The following is a 10172-nucleotide window of genomic DNA, read 5'->3' on the forward strand; positions in this document are numbered from 1 at the left end:
CGGCATTGCGATTGGCACTATCCAATGGATAGTGCCGATCGCAATAAAGTTTTTAAAAAAGTTAAAAAAGTTAGATATTCAGCTGCCCTGATGGATCAGATCCATCAGGGCAGCTGAAAATACTCACCCGGCTTGTCCGTGATGTCCCGCGGTGAGTGGGTCCTCCGGGCCCCGAGGCAGCTCTTCTGCGCATGCGCGCCAGACGTATGACATTACACGCATGCGCAGAAGGCCGGGAGCCCCGGCAGATTTAAAATCTCCTGGCTCCCGGCTCCTGAAGGTAGCCGGAAACCAGGAGATGTCCCCGGGATAGCGGCGATCGTGAAAAAGTAAAAAAAAAGATTTTTTTAAAAAGTGTCAGTTTCACCTCCCCTCATGGATCGGATCCATGAGGGGAGGTGAAAATCCTCACCTCAGGTCCGCCGGCGATGTCCTGATCTCCCGGGACCCGAGGTCCCCTTCTGCGCATGCGCACCCAATGTCAATCATCGGGCGCGTGCACAGAGGGGCTCGAGAGCCGGGAAATTTAAAATCCCTCTGCTCCTGGCTGCCATGTGTAGCTCGGAGCAGAGGGATGTCACCAGGGACATGATCACTGTTATCCAATGGATAGCAGTGATCATGTAAAGTAAAAAAATAATTTAAAAAGTAAAAAAAAAAGTTTTAAAAAGTAAAAAAATGTTAAAAAAAGCTTACGTTTTCATCTCCTCTCATGGATCATATCCGTGAGGGAGGATGAAATGACGTACCTAAGGCTCCCGGATTTATCAGCGGACCTTACCCCAGCTTCTGCGCACGCGCCAGTCGCCAAAATGGCAGACGCATGCACAAAAGCCGTGGATTGCCAGAGGAATTTAAAAATCTCCCTGCGCCTGGCTACAAAACTTAGCCGAGAGCCCAGAGATTTCACGCAGAGCCGCAGTGAGCGGTTCCTGATCACGTGTTCGCCGTTATCCAACGGATAATGGCAACCACGTCAAAGTAAAAAAAAGGTGAAGCTTCATCTCCCCTCACCGATGCAATCGGTGAGATGAAATGAAACTTTTTACCGGAGGCCTCCGTATTTAAACCTCGACGTGAACTTCCTCCGTGAACTTTCATGGATTCTGCACATGCAACCACCAGCAAAACACCGGACACATGCGCAGGAGTCGGGGGGCCCAGGAATTTTAAAATCTCCTTACTCCCAGCGATCAATGGTTGCCGAGAGACTGGAGCAGTGACCTTGTTGAGCGGTCGCCGGTCACGTGATAAAAAGGTAGCGATCTACCTTAGGCCGGTCTCACATGACTGGATAGGAATTACGGATTCCGCATGCTTCTGATCCGCGGTAATACACGGATCAATCGCATTGGATTACACAATTCCGCTCCCATTAGTGGGTCGGAATTACGTAATCCACTTGTAGAAAAGAGAACGCAGGAAGTTCTATTTTACTGCGGATATCCGCAACATAGAGCCCATTGTGCTCCATTGTCGCAGATATACCCGCAGCCCATACGCAACTACATTGTGTACGGACTGCGGGTACCCGTGTCATTGCTAAGCGCCGGTGCGGGAAATACAAACAAAAAAATATGTAATGCAAATGACCGCCTGTGTGAGTAGGCAGTTATGCGCAGTACATTACGCGGCCGTACGCAGGGCTCACACCCAGGCTCATAGCTGGGATTCGCTGCAGGCCTCCGCAAGCGGATTCCACATACGGCCGCGTGAGCCCGGCGTTATTCAGACCGCTACCTGTAATACGTAATTTACAAGAAGCCCCGGGAACGTTCGCCTTCCTGCAGTTCCAGGAGCAGCTTGTTGAGCGCCCTCTGTGTGAGACCGCTGCACCTCATCAAGCTTACAAAGACTCACGGAGCGCCATTTTTTACACCCCATACCTGCCGCTGAGGTCACGAAATACCCCCCAAAAAGCATGAGAGGAGGGGGCATACCTGGTTTTATTGCCCCATGTACCCATCCCAACCAGCCTCCGTAATTACCCCTGTCTTCGGAAATACCACACAATTCACATTATTACTTATCTAAGATTTGGGAATGCCGAAAAGGATGCGGGGGGGGGGGGGGGGGATTTTTTTAACGTGCCAATTTTTATTCCGCACAAGTGGGCAATGGGGCCTCGAATTTATTCCGTTGTACCCTGAAATCCAACGGGTGTTCCTTCCATTACAGGCCTTGCCATGTGTCCTTTAAGCAGATTAGGGCCACAAGGGGTATGATTCTGAACACGGGACAAACAGGGGGATCCATTTTGGGGTGAAAGTCTTCATTCCTCTGTGTGCTGTACAAAAAAAACAGTTTTTCAATTGATACAACTGCCAAAAAAATGAAAATTGTAATTTTTTCCTACTGCTTTGCTTAGATTTATTCAAAAATGATATGGTAAAAATACACAGTACACCCCTAGATAAATTTGTTACGGGGTCTAGTTTTTAAAATCGGGTCATTTGTGGGGGTTTTCCGTCGTTTTGGCCGCTCAAGGGCTCTACAAGTGTGTAATGGGGCCTAAATCCCCTTCATGCTAAATTTCTGTTCTGAAAGCCACCGACTACTTCTTACATTTTGGGCCCCATTATGCATCCAGATATAAGACTAGGGCCACAATGGGTATGTCTCTGAACACGGGAGAAACAGGGGTATCTATTTTGGGGTGTAAGTCTTCATTCATGTGTGTGCTGTACAAAAAAAGCTGTTTTTAAAATGACAGAATTGACAAAAAAACGAAAATCACATTTTGTTCCTTTTGCTTTGCTTGAATTCATTCAAAAACTGTGGGGTCAAAATAGGCAGCACACCCCTAGATAAATCCGGTAAGGGGTCTAGTTTTCAAAATGGGGTCATTTGTGGGGGTTCTCTTTGGGTTTGGCCGCTCAAGAGCTCTACAATAGTGCAATGGGGCCTAAAACGCCTTCAAGCAAAATTTCTGTTCTGAAAACCACCGACTGCTCCTTACATTTTGGGCCCCGTTGTGCATCCAGATATAAGATTAGGGCCACAATTAGTATATTTCTGTAGACGGGAGAAACGGGGATCCATTTTGGGGGGTCAATCCTCATTTTCATGGGCACTATAGAGAAAAAATATGTCTTTAAAATGACATATTTGCAAAAATATAAAGTTTTATTTTTTCTCCTCTAAATTGAATTAATTCCTAAAAAAAACTGTGGGGTCAAAATACACACGACCCCCCTAAGTGGATACATTAAGGGGTGCAGTTTATAAAATGGGGTCATTTGGGGGGGATCTATCATTGTGACACCTATGAGCCGCTGCAAACTTGGCTTGGTGCAGCAAAACAAAGTGTTCCTCAAAATGCGGAAAAGTAAAGGGGTTCTGACACGAATGACGTTTTTATGTTTTAGCATCCGGTGTTCGCTGGTCGGCCTAATGGACACAGGGAACCCACGATTTATGGCTTGCTTTAGCTAATGCTTACCTTTGTTATCAGCATGTGCTATTGTTGTTGTGCAGCTGGGGGTCATCTCCCAGCAGGCTTTGAGCTTGAACACAGCTTCCTCCTTCCAGGGTTGCCGTGGAGAGAACAGCCAGCCTGCCTGCCCACAAATAGTCATGTGATGCTTGTGGGCGGCAGCTAACAATGTGAAGCTGGGGACAGTTCTATTGGTGTTAGCAGACACAGTGTAAGGCCGCCTGCAGACGGCTGGGTTGGACCCGGCAGCGAGAATTCTCGCCGCGGGACCCGACCCAAGTGCCTGCAAAGAGCAGAGCGTACTCACCCGCGCCCCCCAGAGGCCTGGTCTTTCATGTGCCGGCTGCCGGGCCACCGGCGCAAGCGGTGAGTGACGGAATAGAACATGCTGCCGTTTGTTTTTGCCGCGCGACATTTCGCGCGGACAAATGGCAGCCGTCTGCCTAGGATTGTGTTTGCTAACGCAATCCTATGGCAGCTTCCAAGGGAGGAAATTCCGCTGAAATACCGCCGCAGAATTTCCGCCCGTCTGCAGGCGGCCTAACTGTAGGCATAGCAGTGCTGTCCCCTGCATCTCTCTCTCTGTAATCTCTCTCTCTCTCTGTAATCTCTCTCTCTCTCTGTAATCTCTCTCTCTCTCTCTCTCTCTCTCTCTGTAATCTCTCTCTCTCTGTAATCTCTCTCTCTCTCTGTAATCTCTCTCTCTCTCTCTCTGTAATCTCTCTCTCTCTCTGTAATCTCTCTCTCTCTCTGCAATCTCTCTCTCTCTCTGCAATCTCTCTCTCTCTCTCTGCAATCTCTTTCTCTCTCTGCAATCTCTCTCTCTCTCTCTCTGCAATCTCTTTCTCTCTCTCTCTGTATATAATCTCTCTCTCTCTCATATATATATCTGTAATCTCTTTCTCTTATCTCTCTCTTTATGTCTCTCTCTCTATCTGTAATCTCTATCTCTAATTTCTAGTGACGGAGATTAGCGATAATCTCCATCTCTAAGGTGAACCAGAACAATTGCCGATCTGCCTTCCCTGTGACTTTACAAAGGAGCGGACATCGCTGGGGCGACCTGTCAAGCAACTGCGTCTGACAGGTCGTCCGGTGAAAAAGCACCATAAACCCCTAAAAAATTCTTTAGAAACCCCCTCCAATGCACAAGGACTCCGTCGTAGCATGCCATTTACCACCCCCCCACACACACACACACACACACACGCACACGCACACGCACACGCACGCGCACGCACACGCACACGCACACGCACACTAAGGCTGGGTTCACACTGGGCGGATTTACCGCGGAAATTCCGTCCTGAATTTCACCGAGGCAAATCCACTTGCAGCCGCTGATCCCGCGATTAGCCAGCCATGCGGGACGGCGAATCCACAGCGGCAAAGCCGGCAGAGGCCGGCACTGCGGCATGGATTCGCCGGCTGCAGCATGTGAATTTTTTTTCTTCTCCCGCTGCGGCCACGCTCTCCGCTATGGGAGCGCTGGCAGCAGCGGAAGAGCGTGCAGCCAGGCCGCTTCAAAACCCGCGGCTGGGTTGTGAAGCAGCGGATTCCGGGCAGAAATCTCGCGGTTTTTCGCTGCGGCCAAACCGCGAGATCTCCGCCCTGAACCCAGCCTAATAATCACTTCTGTGGCCGTTCACCTGAGTATCTGTGAATATTACTGTACTTTACCCTTTTAAAATCCACAGCCTGTGGCCCTCCGCTGGGTTTTGACAAGTGTAGAGAAAGAGAGGGGGGGGGGGGATGGAAGAGCCAGAAGCAGGAACTGAGCTCCCGCCCCTCGCCACTATTTGCAATGGGAGAGGTGGGTGGGGGCGGAGCTAAGGTTAGGGAGAAGCTCCTCCCCCACCCGCCCCTCCCATTGTAAATAATGGCAAGGGGTGGAGAGGGGGCGGGAGCTCAGTTCCTGCTCCTGGCTCTTCCATCCTCCTCCCCCTGCAGACGAGGGCACCGTATATTGGCTGGGCGTGAAAACCGAGCCGATATACGGTCATCTGAAGAAGCCCTTAAGACCATCAGCATTGTGCAGCTGCCTCAGTCTAAATCAGCCCCATGATCCGTATATAAGCAGCTGCAGACTGACGGCAGTGCCTCTCCTCAGCTGATTTCTGCTGAGCTGTTGGGAATCCCCCTGACATCAGTCAGGACGTACCGCCCTCCCCTCCGGCATCGCGCGCATGCGCAGAGGAAAGGAGCCCTCTGACGTCAGTCAAGACGGGCCGCCCCTCCCCCCCCCTCTGGGATCGCGCGCATGCGCAGAAGAAAGAAGCCCTCTGACGTCAGTCAAGACGCCGCCCCCCCCATCCTCTGGGATCGTGCGCGCGCATGCGCAGAAGAAAGAAGCCCTTGACTCTGAGCCAGGACGGATGGGCCGCCCACAGCAAGCACTGCTTGTGACGTGGGGCCCGTCCGCTGACCTAGGAAGTAGCACATGGATGGAGCAGAGCCGGAAGCGGTCATTTTGTCTGCTCCAGCTCTGCTTTAGGGTGCATTCACATGAACGTATATCGGCTCGGTTTTCACGCCGAGCCGATATACGTCCTCCTCATCTGCAGAGCCGGGAGCCTGGAAGAGCCAGAAGCAGGAACTGAGGCTCCCGCCCCCTCTCTGCCCCCTCTGCACTATTTTCAATGAAAGGAGGCGGGATGTGGGCGGGGCTAAGGCCACCGAATTAGCCCCACCCCCGCCCCGCCTCTCCCCATTGAAAATAGTGCAGAGAGGTGGAGAGGAGGCAGAGAGGGGGCGGGAGCTCAGTTCCTGCTCCTGGGCTCTTCCAGCCTCCTCCCCTGCACGAGGACAGCGTATATCGGCTCGGCGTGAAAACCAAGCCGATATACGTTCGTGTGAATGCACCCGAAAGAAGCTGCAAGAAAATATAAAAGATGCAGAGGACATCACTGATGATCGGCCCCGCCAGGCAAGGGGAGGAGCTTATTTATCCTCTTCATGTCAGAACCCCTTTAATGGGTAAATGTTACATGTGAGGGGAGGAGATCCATTCACTTATTAACCCCCGAACAGCCGCATTACAGGAATGTTACATGTGAGGGGAGGAGATCCATTCACTTATTAACCCTCGAACAGCCGCATTACAGGAATGTTACATGTGAGGGGAGGAGATCCATTCACTTATTAACCCCCGAACAGCAGCATTACAGGATTGATACATGTGAGGGGAGGAGATCCATTCACTTATTAACCCCCGAACAGCCGCATTACAGGAATGTTACATGTGAGGGGAGGAGATCCATTCACTTATTAACCCCCGAACAGCCGCATTACAGGAATGTTACATGTGAGGGGAGGAGATCCATTCACTTATTAACCCCCGAACAGCCGCATTACAGGAATGTTACATGTGAGGGGAGGAGCTACATTCACTTATTAACCCCTAAACAGCCGCATTACCGGGAATGTTACATGTGAGGGGAGGAGATCCATTCACTTATTAACACCCAAACAGCCGCATTACAGGAATGTTACATGTGAGGGAAGGAGATCCATTCACTTATTAACCCCCGAACAGCCGCATTACAGGAACGTTACATGTGAGGGGAGGAGATCCCTTCACTTATTAACCCCCGAACAGCCGCATTACAGGAATGTTACATGTGAGAGGAGGAGATCCATTCACTTATTAACCCCCGAACAGCCACATTACAGGAATGTTACATGTGAGGGGAGGAGATCCATTCACTTATTAACCCCCAAACAGCCGCATTACAATAGAACATGGCAAGAAAATGTCACTTTATGTTGCAGGTTTTGAATTCCCGTCTTACGGAAATAAAGTTAGCGCAGAACCCGGTGAGTTCCTTATTAACCCCATAATGACCAAGAGCATTCTGGCAGAGAAAGCTGCAGCAAACAGCCTGAAAGTAAATCTGTCCCTGTCGTCCATAGCAACCAATCACAGTTCTATGATTGTTTGCTATGCGCTTCCATAAATCTGCCCCCAGTGCTGGTGACCCCACATACCTCCAGCTGCAGCCGGACAGGAGCCGTGGGGTTGTTCTGTGCTTCCAGGACCTGTGATGATGTCACCATCATGTGATCAGTGTGTGGGAGGAGACAAGGGGTCACATGACCAGGTCTCTCCGCTCAGTGGATGCAGGACTCTGCTATGTGAGGATGTATTCAGAGAATGGATGGAGCAGAGCCGAGCGAGTGCGAGACGGAGGAGCGGAGCCGAGCGTGTGTATTGTGTGCTTAGTATGGATGCTGGGAACCATATATTTGTGCACAAAGACGACGCTGCGCTGATCGGGGATTGGGGGAGTACAATATATATTTTACATCAAACCCTCAGTGCGGCGTTATTACCATCCGCACCCAGCAGTTTGCCGAGATCTCACAGTCCTCCCTGTCCCACATCTTCCTCCTCTCATGCCGTAATCTGAACACTACTCCACCTCCCTCAGACGCGCCCTGGATGAAGCGGCACCCCCCGTGCCCCGAGCCGTCCACCGCAGATCATGACTATCTTGGCTCACACACCAAGCGCGCTTCATCTGGCGATGCTCTAGGTGTGCTGAACGACTGTGGCGCAAACCCAAACAGCCAGCAGACTTCACCCACTACAAATATATGCTCAAAACCTACGACCTCGCCCTCCACCACGCCAAACAAGTTTATTTCACCTCCCTCGTCTCCTCACTATCACACAACTCCAAATGACTCCTCAACACCTTCCTTTCCCTCCTCAGCCCCCAAGAACAGGCTCCCATGATGGATCTCAGTGCTGGAGAGCTAGTCGACCACTTCAAAGAAAAAATCTAATACATCCAAAAAGAAATCCCCAAACACTAAACGGCTACCGCTGATCCCGGCTGCTTCAGCACGGCATCCATCACTTACTATTTATACTAGAACCAATGACAGAGAAGAAGTCTCCAGACTGCTCTCCGCTGCTCGCCCCACCTCCTGCTCTAGCGACCCTCTTCCCTCACACCATCTGCAGTCCCTTTCCCCGGCTGTCATTACCCACCTCACCTCCATCTTCTACCTCTCCCTGACCTCTGGTATTTTCCCCGCCTCATTTAAACACTCCATCATATCCCCTCTGCTAAGGAAACTGACCCTTGACCCGACCAATGCTGCCAACTGCCGACTCATATCGAACCTCCCCTTCATCTCTCTGATAACTCTCTCCTCGACTCCCTCCAGTCCGGCTTCTACCCCATACATTCGACCGAAAGCCCCTCACAAAAGTATCTGCCCTCACACAATGACCTGATGATGGCCAAATCAAGGGGCGACTACTCCCTACTAATGCTCCTTGATCTCTCTGCTGCATTAGACACTGTCGACCATGACCTCCTCCTTGCTATGCTTCGCTTCATTGGTCTAAAGGACACTGCTCTCTCCTGGTTCTCCTCCTACCTCTCTGACCACTCTTTCAGTGTTTCCTGCACTGGCTCTATCTCCTCTCCGTTCCCCTCCATTTTGTGCCAGCTCCCCCTCTACCATATGTGGCAAGGGGGTACTCGCCTGCAGATCGCCAACCTCAACATCAGGGAAATGGTGCACCACATGTGTAGATAGACTCCAGGAGACTTAAACTTTCTTTAAAATCTGGTGCCTGCCAGTTTTATTTCACAGCATTCCAAACATGTAAAGCATAAGGAGAGTCCATAATTTTAGGGGGTCCCAAAGCCACTGGGCCACCATCGCTAACCCCACCGGGTGTTTAGTTGCCACACCCAAAGGGTGTTAACCCTCTCAGTACCAGTATGTCTATGTCTAGCCCTCATGATTGCATGACATCGGGAACTTACATTTCTTAGGGGGGCACTTACTTTTGCAATTAGTATTGAATAATCGAGTTGTGACCCCTTTACCTTTCCTATTTAGGACCTAAAGAATGCTCCTGCCAAATTTCATGTTTGTACGATATCAGGAAGTTAGAGAATTAGATTAAGTACATTACACAAGAGTGCAAATCCTTTTGCACTTAGCATTGAATAATCAAGTTGGTACCCCTTTACTTTTCCTATTAAGATGTAAAGAATGCTCTTGAGAAATTTAACGCTTGTACGACACCTGGAAGTTAGAGAGTAGAGAGATATAGATATATATGATAATCGAAATAGCTCTGTAATAACCAATTGCTTATATGTAACAACCTTTGGAATATTTTTTTGTATAACTGTTTTAATTAAATTCTTTGTATTTTTTAAAGGCACTGTCCCACTTCTAGCAGTTTGTTTTTTGCAGGAAGCAGATAGCTCTCTGCATTGCACAGTGGTCTAAGTTGGTACTGCCGACTGAGTCATACTGAAGTGAATGACACTGAGCCTGCAAACCAATCTAGACCACTGCACAATGTACAGAGCTGTCTGCTTATTGCAGCTAAACAACTAGAAGTGGGAAAACCCATTTAATATCTATGCTAAAGATAAAATAGAACGCCTTTAAGGCTGTTACCAGGGGGTCTTTTTGCCTCCTCCATAGTTGAACATAGAAGGTCTCTGCGGGCCACCCGATTAGACTTGGAGCGCCGCCTTGACTCAGCAGAGGCCACACATGTAGCATATCCTTCCCCTCAAGCTTCCTTAGGTCTCAGTGACCTGCGACGGGAATATAAACTGCTGCTCATTTAATATACAAAAAGAAACTTCTTTATTCCAGTCACCAGGTTTTGCATTAGGGAGATAAAATGGTCACTTGCTGGCCAACTTGGCCAGAGAGGATCAGTCGCTACCACCAATTACAGCGATGCGGGATA

The sequence above is a fragment of the Eleutherodactylus coqui genome, chromosome 4 (assembly GCF_035609145.1).
Source record: "Eleutherodactylus coqui strain aEleCoq1 chromosome 4, aEleCoq1.hap1, whole genome shotgun sequence".
NCBI classification, from domain to species: Eukaryota; Metazoa; Chordata; class Amphibia; order Anura; family Eleutherodactylidae; genus Eleutherodactylus; species Eleutherodactylus coqui.